The sequence below is a fragment of the Cyprinus carpio genome, chromosome A3 (assembly GCF_018340385.1).
Source record: "Cyprinus carpio isolate SPL01 chromosome A3, ASM1834038v1, whole genome shotgun sequence".
Taxonomy (NCBI): Eukaryota; Metazoa; Chordata; class Actinopteri; order Cypriniformes; family Cyprinidae; genus Cyprinus; species Cyprinus carpio.
Window position 1 is genome coordinate 9,866,661 of NC_056574.1, and position 17,347 is coordinate 9,884,007.

Genomic DNA, 17,347 nt, shown 5'->3' on the forward strand with positions numbered 1-17,347 from the left:
ACAGACGCTAACAACTTTAGCACTACACTGCTGCTCCGAAGAAACAGTCTATTCTAGAGGTTTACTACAGTAATTCATGCATGCTGTTGCTAAATGACTGAAGAAACATGTTAAATAGGATAGTTTTATACCATGCATTTCTCATCTTGATAATGCTTTGCTACTTATCACAATATGTCATTATAGGAGAGCACTGCTAGAACGACTAATAGCCATTAATATGACACTTGCACACTATTTATAAGAGAAACGGTTAAATACAGCACTAATTTCTGCTTACACTTGGTTATAGAGTATGTGATAATTAGCTACCAATTACATCATGCTTTTAAGAGTAATAGCGTGAAATCACATCACATTTAGCATATAGGTTTACTTACTATTTCAACTGTTATATTACACTGAACCACGAATTAGTGAAATTACACAAATTACAGTGGACATTTTTCCTTGTGAGTCTTCAAAATCAAAATCAGAATATAGATATCGGCAGCCGATATATCTTTTGTTGAATGCCTTTTTTGGCACTATTTTAAACTTTTCTTGGGTTAAATTCAGTATTTGCTTGCATTCAGTAATGTTCACTTGTGTGTACTTATGAATATCATCAAAAAATATGTTACTTTTTAAATGTATTTAAAAAAGTGTTTAATCATGTCTAAATTACGACAGCGTTTTAATGCCACGTAAAAAAATAAATCTAAGAATACGAGATGAAAATAATATTTTGAGAAAAAAAATCAAAATTAAGAGAATAAAGTCTAATTATTTTCAGAATAAAGTAAAAATTATGAGAATAAAGTAGAAAATGTTAAAGGATAGTCAAAATTAAGAGAATAAAGTCAAAATATTTTCAGAATAAACTCAAAATATTTTGAGAATCAAATTATAATATTTTGAGAGTATAGCCTATATTGTGCATGCAACTGATTTGAATATGTGTGAGATTATTAGAAGAAATTATACCATGTGTCATAAACTCACAGGGACAGTTTATGCATGGAAATAATATTTCATGTCTTGAAATATTATTTCCAATACTGTCCCTGTTGTTAGTATTTGACACATGGTATGATTTCTGATAATAATCCCACATTAGCCAATATTCAAATCAGTTCCCAGTCCACTGGAATTTCCCCCGTGCTCCCAATCCGGGTCATATAGGCTCAAAATATTATAGCCTAACTTTAATTTCGTAATCTTATTTTCTTTTTCTTTTTTTTTAACGTGGCACTAAAATACTGTTGTATTAAATATTTATTCAAATGAAAAATTTTAAAATAAGTAAGCAGGTCTGACATACACTTTTCATTTGAGAAACTAGAATAGTAGATAGGTGTATATTTATTAGAGTCATACAGGTACCTAGTGGGTAAACATTGGCATTTCAATTGAAAAGGTTTTTTTTTTTTTTTTTTGCATTGGAATTTAAAACCCTTTACTCTATTTTAACCTTAAATTACAGAAGAGGATTAGGGCCAAGCAATAATAATAAAAAATAAAACCATTCTGAGATTAAAGTCGTTAAATTTAGAGAAATAAATAGTTAAATTTCAAGAAACAAAGTCGATATAAAACGTTGAGATTAAACTCATTACATTTCGAGAATAAATGTTTATGTTTCAAGAAAAAAACTAGTTAAATTTCGAGAAAAAAAGTCTAAATAAAATGTTGAGAACAAACTCATTAAATTGCGAGAAAAAAATAGATATAATGCTGAGAATAAACTAATTATGAGAAAAAAAATAGTTACATTTCTAGAAAAAAAAAAGTAGAGAATTAACACATTCATCTCATGTTCATTTGTCGTAGCTGTTGTTAGGTACGTGATCATGTTTGATGTTATACTAAGTGTGATATTGTGTATAATCATGTGCATTTAAATGTTTTGTGCAGATGGCAATATTGGTTTGTGCCAGAGTTGGAAAACTGTTGTCATAGCTGGAGCTAGGTATGTGATATATGGATGAAGTGCATGTTTGTTTTATATTGTGCAGTGTTGAAATGTGTATTGTTGTATTTATATATGTTATTCGATTATTATTATTTGAATGTTCTAGCACAATAAGGAGGGTGTCTTTCTGGCTCTGTTTGAGGAGCTGGCCTGTGACACTGTTTTGAATTACTGTTTATGTCTGGTGTAAAGTATTGCACATTTGCACATGATATATTGGGGGATGTTGAACCCTTCCGGTATCAACTTGCTACCAGCTAAGCCTATTTATGTTTTAGAACTTTTGTTGAGTTGTTAATAAATGATGATATGAGTGGAGAAATCTATTGCTTGTCATAGACAGGCTTTACAATAAGAAGTTTTAACATTGTGTGTTTTTGCTCCATTTTGCCAATGAAAATATTACCTATAAAGCCACTACAGAACTGTTGAGCAACATAGAGGTGTTTAGTTTCTCAATTAAAAATTCTGAAATTAAAAAATTAATAGTTAAATAAATAAACATTAAAAGGATAGTTCACCAATTGGAAGTTGCACAACATTAAAATAAGGTATTTTAAAGACTGCTTTGGTTTAAGTGGCTTTCATTGCATGAAAAAAAAAATACAAAAAAATAGATGTTGCTCAAATTATCTTCTTTTATGTTCCATATAATCTTAGGCCATTGTAGCCTAAACGTTTATTGTGATGAATTTTATGTTGAACCAAATAAAACACTATTATAATGTCTACTTTCTCATTTAACACAATAATAGATTTAAATAATCTTTTGTGGGTATTTTTACAGCCCAATTTGTTTTGATTAAATTCAGTTTATTTAGATTAATTAATCGCCACACCATGTAATTCATTAGATTTAAATTTTGTATTGACTGACAGCCCTTTTATATATTTATATATAAGTATATTTTCTGACTGATGCTCCTGTTTCTTCTGATGCATATTGCTTATATATGTCTTATGAATCTCCTGAAAGTGTTTTCCTGTTCCAGATACGTCACTTTTTAACATAATAGTGATCATTGTGCCAGTCTTTCTAGATCCGGTTCTTTGGTCTTTCTTCACATCAATCTCTGGATCTTCAGCCGGATTCTCTCCAGAAACTACAATAGAAAGATCAGATCACTCAACATGAAGCTCAATTAAATCTCATTAACATCTCTCTCACATACTTTCATCTGACTTATAGCTTACTTTACATAAAAAAAGTCGTAGTAACTTTATATTGCAAATATACACCCAGTTTTGAAGTTTCACTGATGTTACATTAATGTATTAAATATTACTTTGGTTATCCATGCTTAACATAATTTCAGTCCTAATCTGCCAACAAGAATGAACATATCAATAAGTGAAAATGATTGCATCTGTTTTTCTATGTATTATACTTATTTTATAGATAGGGTTTTTTTTTTTTTTTTGTCTTAGACCAGAAAGGATCATGGAAGTTTAGCACTATTATGCAGCTGTTATGAGAATAATTCATTGCTTCCTTGTTACCGTCTCAGTTCATTTATTCCAAAATAACATTGACCAAGGCTGTTTCTCAGGGCTTTTATCTCTGTAAAATTAGGAATTGGCAACAGCTGTAGGTAGCAATGTTGATAGTCACAACCACAAAACAACTTACAATTGACAATGCTGACCATGCTGTTGCTCCTCTTCATTTGTTTCATCATAAATGTCCCTCCGTTCTCCGTCATCATTCCTTCAATCTTCTGCAGTAGATCTTGGACTTGTTTGTGTGATTCTCTCTTGTTACTGAAACAGTGGGACAGTGGGCCATAATAAACCATGGATTAGCCTGGACATTATTTAGTAAAACGCTGATTGTATTCGTCTGAAAGAAGAAAGTCATATACATCTAGGATGGCCTGAGGGTGAGTAAATCATGGGGTAATTTTCATTTTTGGGTGAACTATCCCTTTAATGCCTTTTTGTTTGTATGAGTTAGTGGGGAAACCGCTATATCTTCCGCTCAAACACCGCCTCCTGCTGGCAGAGAATGAATGCATGCATGACGTTTGACCGGGGGGCAGGGTTTCATATTTTATTGAAGCATCCCCGGGCGCCGCCATTGGCTAGTGGACCCCCACCTGCTGTTAGCATTCCATTGACTCCCATTCATTTTGGCGTCACTTTGACAGCGAATAACTTTACATCTGAGGCGTTTAAAGACTCCATCTGTCCATTCATTATTTCTAAAAAAACACGAAAATGTATAAAAGGCCTCATACCTTGTATCTTACGTTATGGCCCCGTAGAAGATACATATGATGCAGCTACCGATGCGATATGATTCATCCCTGTTACGATGCAGTTTGATCCGATTTCGGTTCGATTTGATTCAACACAATGAGATTCGATGCAATGAAAAAAATATGATCACTTCTAATACCTCGAGGCCCATTTCATAAAACAAGTTAACCAAATAAGACAGGCTTATTTCAGTTAGTCTGGCTCATTGTCAAATGATTTATTTCCATAAAGTAAATTTAACATAGTCCTAGATCAAGCTGTGGCAACTTATGCTGGCAAACTAACCTGTTCCAGGGGGCTGTTTCATAAAAGACGCTAAGAAAAGTGGGGATTAAAGTCCAAAATCTGACTTGAAATAACCTAACAAAGCAATTGGGACTAAAGCAGTTTCATAAACGACAATTTAAGTTCACGGAATGAGTAAAGCTGTTTGTTATTAGGATGACAAAAAGTTTTAGAGTTTTAACTTTTAGGCTGGTCTAGAGCCCTGCATTTCACTCCGACTTTTGGCGCTTTTCCACTGCATGGTACGGCTCGGTTCGGCTCGCTTCGCTTTTCCACTGCTTGGTACGACTCGACTTGGTACGGCACGGTTTGGTTCGCTTTAGCTCGGTTGCTTTTCCACTGCAGTTAGTACCGCTTCAAAGTGGGTGGGACTGATCGTTAATAGTTGCCGCCTCTACTGTCATGACATCATCCTAAACGCGCCATATTTCAAACGCACAACACAGAAACAATGGAGCCTATCGAGGGGATGGTGTTCTTGATTCTTGGCATGTGGATGTTTTTAACTTCAAGACGTAGAAATGTGTTTCAAATGAGGCTGATGGCAGCAAAACAAATTACTGCAAAAGAAAACAAACGAGTCTGGGAACTCTTACAACGAAGCGAAGATGACGACATCACTCTATTTGCTTAATAATATTAATAATAAATAGCATCATTATAAAGATGTAAGACTCCAGCTTTGATATTTGACCACTGTTTATGATAAATCTGCTTTGCAGTGACATTAAATTCTTAATTTATTCCAGGAGTGTAAAATTATTAATCTGTAACATTTGATATTTTGAATAGGAATTATCAGTCATAATGCACTCAATCATGTTTTCTCAGGTTTGTGTTCACTTACATGCAATATACAGCATTCATCAGGGCTCTTATCCAATTGTGTGCACATTTGGAGAAATAATTATCACATGTTCTTTTAAATATTTTGTCATACAGAATAGCATTTTTGTTCATTTTATGCCCAAACACTATTTTAAACCACGAGCAGAATATAATACAAATACTCAATAGCGGTTTAAAGTGAGTTTTAAGTAAAAGTGTACTATTAATCTTTTAAATTGTGACATTTAGCTTGATGAAACCTGTTGCTCTTATCCACATGCACCATTAAAAAGGAAAGTACACGTTTGACAAGTAAATTTTAAGAAAAATGTAAACAGATTAAACGTTAAACAAAGTACTAATGTATGTAGTGCAAAAAATGTATATAAAGAAAATATAAAGACATATATAAAGACAAATTTAAAAGTAAAGAATGTACACCAAGCAAACTTTAAATGTGAAAATGTATGTAGTGCAAAAAAAATAAAAATATAAATAAGACATATATAAACATTTAAAAGTAAAAAATTTACACTAAACAAACTTTAAATGTTGTGCACAAACGTATGTAGTAGAAAAACATTCACAGGAAAAACAAGTTAATAAAATTAACTATTTCCGTGAAGTATGGACTAGGGAGGTTTTAGTCGGGCAGAGAGTTCTGTTCTTGTCAGTTCTGTCACTGTTCTGTTCTGTTCCTCATCGCCTGTACAAGCATCCCCATGACGTTGAGAAAGGCTTGATTGAATGCAGCCGTTTGTGCATTTTCCTCTCTCCTTAAGGCCGCTTCCTGCTCCCTTGCTTGCCGGGCCTCATCTATTGCCATCTGCAAATGTAGCTCCCTCTGTGCCCGGTTCAGTTCCTGCCGTTGAATATCAGCCACCTGCATCTCTCTTAAAACAGCAAGATGCTCCTGATGGTGCATGTTCCGTTTCCTCTTGCCTGGACACAGAGAAAGAAAAGTTATAATTGTGTATTTTTTTTTCTAAAGGTTTTTGCTAAAATCAAAAAAAAAAAAATTGATAGTTAAAATAAAGCTTATCACGTATCATCGATTAATTTATGAAAGAACTGTTCATTAACAACCCCATGATCTACAGTGTGAACTAATCAAAGTTACAGCAGCTAGCAATAATGTATTTATGGTGAGCAACAGGATTTCATGATATATCCAATTTTAGTGCAGGCTTTCAAAACGACATAAGAAAAGGATTAGGTAAGCTTAGTCTAAATATATGATCTGTAACATTAAGTGTTTTAGTCATATTTTCATCAGTGGTGGACAAAGTACACAAATCAAGTACAGATACATATAATAAAATATTACTCCAGTAAAAGTACTCCTTTTTCAATGTTACTCAAGTGAAAGTACAAAAGTACTTAATTTTTTATGTACTTAAGTAAAAAGTACTGAAAGATAGATGTTTGCAATTTTATATAGGCTACTTAATTTAATTTTATATTAGCACATATTTTTTTCTTTATAATCCTACTGCTCATAATACCTGGGATTTTTTCCAAAATAACCACTATATGGAGTCAAGATATATTTGTGTTGTTGATATGGACTACTTTGATGAGAGTGATGTAGTAATGTTCACTGTGAAGCTTACACTGTGATGTACCTGAGAGAAAACAGAGATGACCATCTGATTTTCACCAGTAAGAAAAAAGTATTTTAAAGTTTGTTGTTTTACAGAACATCACAGTTATATATGACATGATAATAAGGCCTGAAGTTAGTATAATATAATTTAAAAACACCCCTGGCCACTTTGATAATTACTGTAGTTACCATGTTCTGAACATCACATCCTTTCACATTTTTTCTCCCCAGATGTAATATGTGTATATATATATAGGTGGTTGAATAAAACATCATTTGGACATCATTTATAAAAATTACCTCAACTTAGCACCAGCAAGCTTGTTAGCTAGACAGTTAGCATCAGCTAACAATATTTACTTTTTTTCAGTACTGTTATGAATAAACATTCATGTCTGTCTACTCGTTAATTTAATCCACCACTGTATTTCATACCTGGTACCACACGCTCTGGTGTCCTGCTGGTGCTGCTGGAGGTTGCTGGTGGTGACGCTGCTATCACCAGTTGGGAAGTTGAGGCATCACTGCACGGAGAAAGTGCTAACGAGTCAATCGTAGACAGTGCATCTGAAACAAAAAGTTTGTACAATGTTTGTTAATGCACAAATTACAGCAACACAAATCAAACTAGCAGTTGTAACAAATCCAGAACATTTAAATAATAATTGAATAGGCATACATGTAAAAAAACAAAACAAAATAAAGCTTTACAGTATAGATGGTCAATAAAGTGAAGCTTTCAAACTTAATATATTGTACACAACTTTACATACCATCCTCGATTGTGTTGTCCAACAACGAGGTGGCCGAGTCCAGGGCACCCTCTCTCCCATTGCTCGCAGGTCGACTTCCGTAGATAGCGTCCATTTGGTCGAACCACTTCCACGTTCTTCTGTTTGCACCACTCCGGCCGTTGTGATCCTTTATGGCTCGGTAGTCACTTTTTAGTTTTTTTTAATTTGTCCCTACACTGTTTGTAGGTCCGGTGGTAGCCGTGTGCGGCTTTTAGGCCCCTTGGGCCGGTCTTTGGGCCAATTTTCACGTCATAGTTCTGACGCAGGCTGGGGCTCCCGCCTGTTTTAGACTTCTCCTTATTTTTATATTTTAGACATCCATCAAATAGTGATGAAAAAATTGCTGTGCTGGTGTAAACAAAACGAGACCGTGCTCCGTGACTGTCACGAGCGACTCGACGGTGTTTAGTGTCCCACAGCAGCAGCGCAGCTGAACAGTTCTGTGTTCAAATACACGCAATAGGCTCAAGCTTGCTGCAAAGCACCGGCAAAATTAATTACCATAAATGTGTCGGGGGAAATAGTAAGAAGACATTTTAATTATTTACTAATAAACTAGTGTTTTCTGAGTCTGTGTCGCAAGAATGAAGTTGCTGATCGTCATCTCCTCAGACACGCCTTTAGAGAGAAGTGCATCTTTATGGATTATGATTATAATTAAAGTTTTTGTATTTGTTTTATTTTGTTAAGTAGTCATTTAAAGCTTTCTATAGATATATGTACACTGTAAAAAAAAAAAAAAAAAAAAAAAAAAAAATCAATGATCTATGCTAAGCTATGCTGAAAGTGGTACCGCCAGACCCGGAGATCGGCTGAATGGATTCGAAAACGGTAAAACTGTTTAACTCTGTTTAACTGTTTATTGTTTTTTACAATAATCTTAGAGGTGCTGTATTCTTCTGATTGTTAGTGTTATACTGTCTTTTAGTTCAGAATCCTAACTATACAAGTGTATTAATACGTTAAATCAAAACATACAACAAAAGTGTACCAGATGTGACAGATACAGCCAATAAAGAGCAATCCTGCAAACGGCCAGTAATCAGCTGGATCCTTGGTGCATCTGGGATGAAAAAAGGACACACTATGATTCTCTCAAAAAGGATGATTTAAATTCTTTTTGTTTCCTTTAAACAAGCTTAATAAATTGTATTTAAATTGTCTGTTTGTCTTGTATCTAAGGCCCCGTCCACACGGAGACGGAGCTTACCCCAATCCGATCTTTTTTTTTCCTCGTCTCAAGAAATATCCGCGTCCACACGAAACCGCAAAACGATGTAGTATACATGCCAGACCAGTATGTGGCGCTGTAATTCTGCCACAGAGAGACACTAAAAACGGGAGAAGAAGACATGGACTATGCTCATAAACCTTGCGTGCGGTATACAAACGAACATGGTACAATACATTTACTAATCTGTGTTAATGTTAGTTAATAAAAAGACAATCGTTCAGTGTTTGTTCACGTTTTTGTTGCTGTTACGTGACGTAGAGGTGTCTGACTAGGGGGGGGAGACGTGGGTTGATGACGTCATCGTTTCAGAAAATATACGGATTAGGCGTCCTGACGAAAATGCAAAGGCGGCGTTTTCAGATTTATCCACTTTGGGACCCGGTTTCAAAAAAATAGCGGTTTCACCTTATGAAAATGCCGGATCCGTGTGGACGGCCTAAAACTTTTGTCTGATGCGACAAAAAATGTGCATCACCAAAAGAAGGAACATGTAGATTCACAACAATGGACATTCTTTTCCAGGGGTATCATTGCAAGATAAACACCTAAAAATGCCAATCTGTATTATAAAATAAACACAGAATATTTGTATTAACTGGAGGTGTTTTCAGACTGCTATGATATGGGTAATGAGGGTCTTTCTCTCAATATTCTCCAGGGAATTAAATAAAAGATTGATGATGATATGAATTAAACAAAAGAAGGTCTATTCTCCTTGTGTGCGATTATTAAAGTACTGGAGATAGTTCACCCCAAAAATTAATATTCTGTCATCATTTACTCACCATCATGTCTTTTCAAACCTGAAATTTCTCTTTTGTCAAGCATTAAAAGTAGATATTTTTGAAGAATGTTGGCAACCAAAATGCATAAATGTTTGGAACAACATGATGGTGAGTAAATTATCTGCATGACAGTGGGCAAATTCCAATCAATAATCATTTTTTTACCTTATTTAAACCTTATATGAAATGTATGATGAAAATGTGTGTAATATAGCAAACCCAAACAAACAACTCAAATTATTCATTGAACTCTTCCACCATATCTAGTTGATTTTCTATAATTTTCTTTCTTCCGAAGAACACAAATTTTAGAAAAAATAAACTAGACTTAGAAAAATTATCCATCTCTTGTTTTATTGTGTTGAATAATGCAAGTGAATAGACACCAAAATGCTGAAGGTCGAAAAGTCCAAACACACATCTTGACAATAATCCAAGAGAACTGTAAGCTCACGATAAGTGCAGAAAACACAGCAGGCTGTTTGTAGTTTCTGAAGCATGCACTTGCATTATATTGGCTTACAATAATGGATTATTTAAAAAAAAATCTCTGTATAAAGAAAGTCAGATATACATCTGGGATGGCATCAGTGCAATGTGCCTTTAAAATTGACTATGGTTTTATATACTGCAGTGGACACTTACTAGTGATGGACTTCTCTGTTGGTGCTTGTTCTGCTCCATAAACATTGTTCCAATGCTTAATCTAAAAAAATAAAATAAAATGAAAAGTGTTCATGTGTGTTAACAGACTATTGATCTGGGTCACATAGGACCATTTTTAATGTGTTCCTTAAAGGATTAGTTCACCTCACAATGAAAATTTCCTGATAATTTACTCACCCCAGTGCCATCCAAGATATCCATGTCTTTCTTTCTTCAGTTGAAAATAAATGAAGTTTGAGGAAAACATTTCAGGATTTTTCTCCACACAATTAACTTCAACTACAACCAAAATGTTGAAGTCCAAATCGATGCAGTTTCAAAGGACTCTGCACAATCACAGCTGAGGAACAGGCTCTTATCTAGCAAAATGATCGGTCATTTTCTAAAAAAAATAAACATTTATATACTTTTTAACCACATTTGTTCATCTTGTGCTGGTTTGTGATGTGTCAGGCATTACGTCATCACATTGGAAACGTCAGAAAAAAAGATTTTTTTAATATAATAATAAATTAAAACAAATATGTCGGACAATTTTAAGTTGGAGAAGATGAGATGGAATTTTTCGCCCCTCCCCTGCCTTTTTGAACCAGAGTAAAAATAACTTAGATGGCGTGACACATGATGTTTCCAATGTGATGACGTAATGCCTGACACATCACAAACCAGCACAAGACGAACAAATGTGGTTAAAAAGTATATAAATGTTTATTTTTTTTAGAAAATGACCGATCGTTTCGCTAGATAAGATCCTATTCCTCAGATGTGATTGTGCAGAGTCCTTTGAAACTGCATCGATTTAGACTTCAACATTTTGGTTGTAGCTGAAGTCCATTGTGTGGAGAAAAATCCTGAAATGTTTTCCTCAAAAAGCTTAATTTCTTTTTTCAACTGAATAAAGAAAGACATGGATATCTTGGATGGCACTGGGGTGAGTAAATTATCAGGAAATTTTCATTTTGAGGTGAACTAATCCTTTAAGTGTTATATAAATCTGGAGAACCCTTACTAAAATTAACCATGGTTTTGCTACACTAACCAAATGGTAATACATTATTGTAATCAATACACCACAAAAACATGGTTTCTACACTTTTACTATAATAAAAAACATGGTTAATTTAGCAAAGGACCATGGGAACATGTCCTTAAAAGAACAGCTCATCCAAAAAATTGTTCTCATTATTTTCTCACCCTCAAGTTGTTCCAAAACTGTATGAATTTCTTATGGGAAACCTTAAGATATCTTGAGAAACGCCTTCATTGTTTTTTTTTTTTTTTTTGTTTTTTTTTCATACAATGGGTTCCAATGTTGTTTTATTGCCAACGTTCTTGTGTTTCACATAAGTCATACAGGTTTGAAAATAGTTTCGTTTTGAAAGGACATTTAATTTTGGGTCAGCTAGACCTGTAAACTCAAGAAGACAGGTAAAATATTGTCAGGAGGGTTTGAATCAGTGTGCCTTTCAGCAGAGTTTACATGTTCTGCCTCTATTTCATGTGTATTTTAATATGGCAATACTCACGCATCTGAAGATCGTGTGGCTGGATAATATTTGTTCATAGAATTCCTGGATCAGGAGGGAAACACACACATACACAGGAATATTAGCTATTTTTTTTTACTTACTAACAGAGACATTTACAAAAGCTCGCAAAATTTTACTCGCCAGCTCCAAAACATATTATGACTCCTCATCATTTTGACTGGTCGGTAACGTTAGGCCTATATCCCGCGATCAACAGTAGATTCAAAAGCCTAGTTTGCAAATTCTTCTAGAGTCAAGGAGTGTGGTTCGAGTTCCTCTCTGTCTAAAAATACAATGTTCTCATGTCACTCATTGTGAAGCTCCTATGCTGAGTATCAAAACCTAAATTAGATTTAAATATTTACACATGCTAGCAACACATACTGTAACATTAGCCTAATACATTGAAATATGTACTCGCGTTTAGATTCTCAATTTAACACACTATATTTTGATGTAACGTTAGCAGATTTTTTAATATAAAATAAAAAGTTATTTACCTTCCGCAGATTGCATTATGTCCGATACGCATTGTTGAAATTCGTTGTCCATATTCCGTGTTTGTTCTTCATTTACGTTACATTCCGCAACTCGCTCAAAATAAAAATGTAGCAGTCCGATGTAAAACAATCCATGTTTAAACTGTAAAAAGCCACAGGGTTCTCACCTAATTCGTCACAGATTGCGACATGCCGTGTTTCAGTCGATTGACATTTGAAATGAGTCTCCCGCCTTCACAGAGATAAGACAGATTCATAATTTCACGGATTAATACATTAAATTATGCTCTGTACCCTATAAAAACTATTACCGCCAGAGAGGACTGCGACTGGAACTCATCATCATTTGAACTACTTTTGGTACCACTTTTGACATTTTCGCAGAAAAATAAATGATTGTGATTAACGTTACGCTTGTTTGTCTGTTATTCATTTATTTATAACAGTATGTAGTTTTAAGAAATGGTTATGGGTAGGTGTAGGATTAGTGGCTCAAAATATCTTTTTAATGTTATATTTTTATTAAAATTGTCATTTTCCTACACATTTAAGCTATTATGTTTTATTCTTTTAACATTCTGTATAAAATGGGTAGGTTTAGGTTCAGGGTGGGGTTTAGGGATCTTACATTTATCTAAAAAATGATAAAAAGGGAAATATACATATATTTTTATGACATGAAAGATTCGTAAATTTTTTACGTTTTATTCGCTGTAAAAATGTAAGTATTTTTATGTTTTGGTGCCATGATTACGTCAGTATTGTACGATTTAGCACCTTTCAAAACGTACAAAAATTTACATTTTGTGTCTTTTAAAGTTACGTATTAATAACTACTTATTAACAATGAGACCAGGCTGTTCTGTGACATCACTGATTGTGTGTGTGGCCAGAGGCACAACATGACTGAAAGTTTCAATCTGGAGAGCAAAGATGCCAGAGACTACGAATTGTTTAATGCAATGATAAAAGTTTGCTAAAATTATATATCGACAATTACAGAGTTTATATGTAAAAATACAATTAAATGTAAAACTAATAATATTTACTTTAAAATTACAAGAAAATATGTTAGATTGTTAGTATGGATATAAACCTTTAATATAATGAGCTACACATTTAATTACACATTTTTATTGTAATTTTACAGAACTTTGTATGTAATTTAAGAAAACAGAAAAAATACTGTATAAATAATAGAGTAATTGTCCTGTAAAAAATGAGCATTACTGTAATTTATCATTAATTATATAATCCGTAAATTAACAGTCAATTAATTAATTTAGAGATATTGTTTGTCATTTTACAGAGTTTTGAAAATAATTAAAATAACAGAAAAATACTCTAAATTTTAGAGTTATTTACTGTAAAATTAGGATTTTTTTTGCAGGGGTCTAGGCTGGTCTGCCTCAGTGGTCCAACAGCGCTCGTCAATGACAAAATGATCGAGATGGCCAATCAAATCAAAGAATGCAGGTTTTACTGTCACTGTCAGAACGCAACTAGAGTTTGTGGAAAGATGTAAGTAGTAGCCTACTGTATTAGAAAACTGTTTTACGATAGAAAAGTTTAGCGACCGACAGCAATAGACTATTTAGTGATGCAAACTTCTCAACCTTTTATAAAAAAAAAAAAATCATCGTTTTGAATTGAAATTCAAATTCCCATGTGTAGGTTCAGCAATTTCAATTTAATGACAATGAATAGTTTCTTTTATTTCCCATTAAAGTAAAATAACTGAACATAAACATAGGAGCATGAGAAAATAATCATTTTAGAAGAAAATGTTGGATGGCACTTAGAGGCTTTTGCATCTGAACTCTTCATATATAACTATCTACAAGCTCATTTTAGCATTCTTATTTACTTTTTTAATCATGTTATTATTATTATTATGCATTAGATCCTTATGAGCATGTGCGTGACCATGTTTTGTGCGCGAGCATGTCAGTGAGCACCGATCAGATGCTTGTTAAAGGTCCCGTTTTTCGTGTTTTTTTGAAGCTTTGATTGTGTTTACAGTGTGCAATATAACATGTGTTCATGTTCTGCGTGTAAAAAAAAACAGTATTTTTCACACAATTTACTTATCTGTATACCGCTGTTTTCACTGTCATAAAAACGGGCTGATGACTTCCTTGTTCTATGAAGTCCCTCCTTCAGAAACACGTAATGAGTTCTGATTGTGCCAGTGGTTCCTGTGTTGTGATTCGACAGCAGCTTAGCGCACGTTGCCCGGAAAGGTCACGCCTCTTACCATAACGTGGAGATGCATGCGCTCAATGTTATTGTAAACATGGCTTTAATTTTCCCCTATCGATTTGAGCCGGAATCAGACCCGGAGAACATAGATGAAGAGGATCGAGTAGAACCTGTGCAAGCACGACTTTTGTAGGATGTTTCACAATGGTAAGCTGTTTATTTAGTAGTTGTCATACTTTTACGTCTGGCTGTTACCTTGAATTGGTTAAATTGTAATGTTAAATGTTACAAACTGTTTTAAAAGCTTTTCTTTTTTTGTTTTGACTTCGGAAAAGCGATTTTGAAAACAGCCTCTCCTTGTGTTGTTGTTGCCTGTGGATGCTGGGCAACCTGCAATCATTGAAGAATAAGTCAAATCATTAGTAGACCATAATAAATATAACTTCACGTTATTTTGATGCCATAAACAATATTATCTGCACAACATTCCTATATAAAGGACTGGAAACTGTTGCCTGAATGACTACAAGGCAAGGCAAAAAATATTTGAATAATTAAATAATCACTTAAATTTAATAATTATATATTATTATTCAAAACAGTCTTTCATGCAATTACATATAATGTCTCTATATAAAAACATAATACAAACAAATATGTGCCACTACTGATATTTCATGTCTAGACTTAATACCTTTGCTTCTTACGTGGACATCCCTCAGTGTACCAACAGAAAGTTGTGTGCCCACTGATCGCATCTTTGCTGATATCTGTATGGCCAATGTTTCGGTGTTTGCAGAGTCTGTCTGACATCCAGCTTCATGTACTGAAGATGTTGCAGGGAGCTCTTGGGAACGTGGTCCCTGCTGAAATGAACTCTGTAACAAATATTTCAAATGTGTATTTAATTATGAAGTAATACCAATGTACACATTTTCCATGTTCAACAGTAATGATATATTTAATTGACATTTATCAGAATACAACAGAAACAAAGCAAAAAATACAAAACAGGCATGCATTCTCTATAATAAATTTACTAACATGGTCCTTCAATAGATTATTACATCAAAAACTGTGGATATTTATTGTTTGTTACTGTTTAGCACAGTTACATTTTCATATATATGACTACTGTAGCATAATAGCTTCGCAATAAATAGGAAACAAACATGGCTTTACTACAGTAGGTAACGTTACACAGGCCTTAACACAGAACAATGATTCGCGTGGCTGCAGCTAAACCAGCATGTGGTTAAACAGTAAACAATAGATATAATCAACAAATAATTTAAACCGATCATTACAAACACCAACAATCGATGGTGTCCGGTTGAATTACTACACTTTTTTACATTTTTGTTGGATTAGTTTCAATTACCATCTAGTTAACAAAGCTAAACAGTGTTGCCCTTTGTGTATTACAGAAACTGTTAAACGCACCAACTTAAATAATAAAATACACTTACCGGTTGTGGTCCATAAACAACGCCTTCTCCAGACAAAGAGGGAACTGCTCCATCTTTCAAGAATAATCTTTGTGCGAATCCGGCATTAAACTGATTGAGATTGAGGAAGCTGTCCTTAGCAAAATGTGCTGCACATAGTTTTACACGTGGATTATAATTTTCGGGAACCGAGTTAAACATAAATTGTAACCACTGATCTCTAAGTACAGCGTCCCTGAGAAGACCAAACAAAGGTGATTGGACTCCGGGATGAAAATAACAGTGTTTCAATGACATGGCGACAAACACACTCTACAAACGCAACTCTTCCTCTTCTCCGTGGGAGCGCAACAAGACCACGCCCCCTTTTTTTGTGTATTCCTGTGGGCAGAGGTTAGTCAAAAAACTGTTTTAGTGACGTCGTTAAAGAAGGAAGTAGAGGGATGTAGTCCAAACTGGCCGTTCGATGTAGGCGACTTCTGTTAAATAAAATATCTCGCTTGGCATTGAACTTTGAGCTTTATAATTTTACAGATATTATTTATACTCTAACAACAACATTACACACTAACTAAAGTTTGAAACATGGGATCACGAAGAACGGGACCTTTAAAGTTGCGTTCGTTACTATAGCAACCCCCCCCCCCCCACACACACACACACACAATTGTGGAGGGCCTCGCACGTCAACTTCGCAGAGGGCCTAGCACCCCCTTGCGACGGCCCTGCCTACTCCATTGTAACTTAAGATCCTGAGCTAGATGAATTGTTTGTTGTGAGTTTGATAAAATGTTTTAAGTTTATGGCATGCTTATGGCCATTAAAAACAAGTTAAAATGGCTAAATCTTCTATACATATTTTTTATTCTTCATTTTCTTTCATGACACTCCAATACGTATTAAAACACACTAAACATTGTTAGCACGTTTTGTGTGAAATCAGATATTTTCTGTCCATCAAAAGTGTGCGGTCACTTTAATTGAGCATGAGCGGCGGTGTGAATGCACTCACTGATTTACATGGATGCCGAAAAAAATATGCGCTGCTCATGCTTGCATCATGCGTTATTCGAAGCAGAACTTAATGTCGATCATGGATCAAATCGATCCACAATGACAAACAGCGAAAATTTGTGCCGTTTTAATTCATTTGAGACATTTTATTTTCCTCAGTGCATAACTGACATGTCACAGGTATCTTTTTCATCTGTAAATGTTAGAAAGTCATGCAGATATATCCATTCTGCTGTCAATGCA

The 17,347-nt window shown here is 34.3% G+C and overlaps 1 long non-coding RNA gene across 1 annotated transcript in view; it reads right to left on the reverse strand.

Annotated features, from left to right (window-relative positions):
- Nucleotides 1–2,574: 2,574 nt before the first annotated feature.
- LOC122136137 overlaps nt 2,575–17,347 on the reverse strand; it is a 32,070-nt gene continuing 17,297 nt past the window's right edge. The window contains exons 2-3 of the long non-coding RNA XR_006153949.1: nt 3,585–3,715; nt 2,575–3,057 (exon numbers count right to left, since the gene is read on the reverse strand). This is a non-coding gene — a long non-coding RNA (uncharacterized LOC122136137). The remainder of the gene's footprint in view (nt 3,058–3,584; nt 3,716–17,347) is intronic.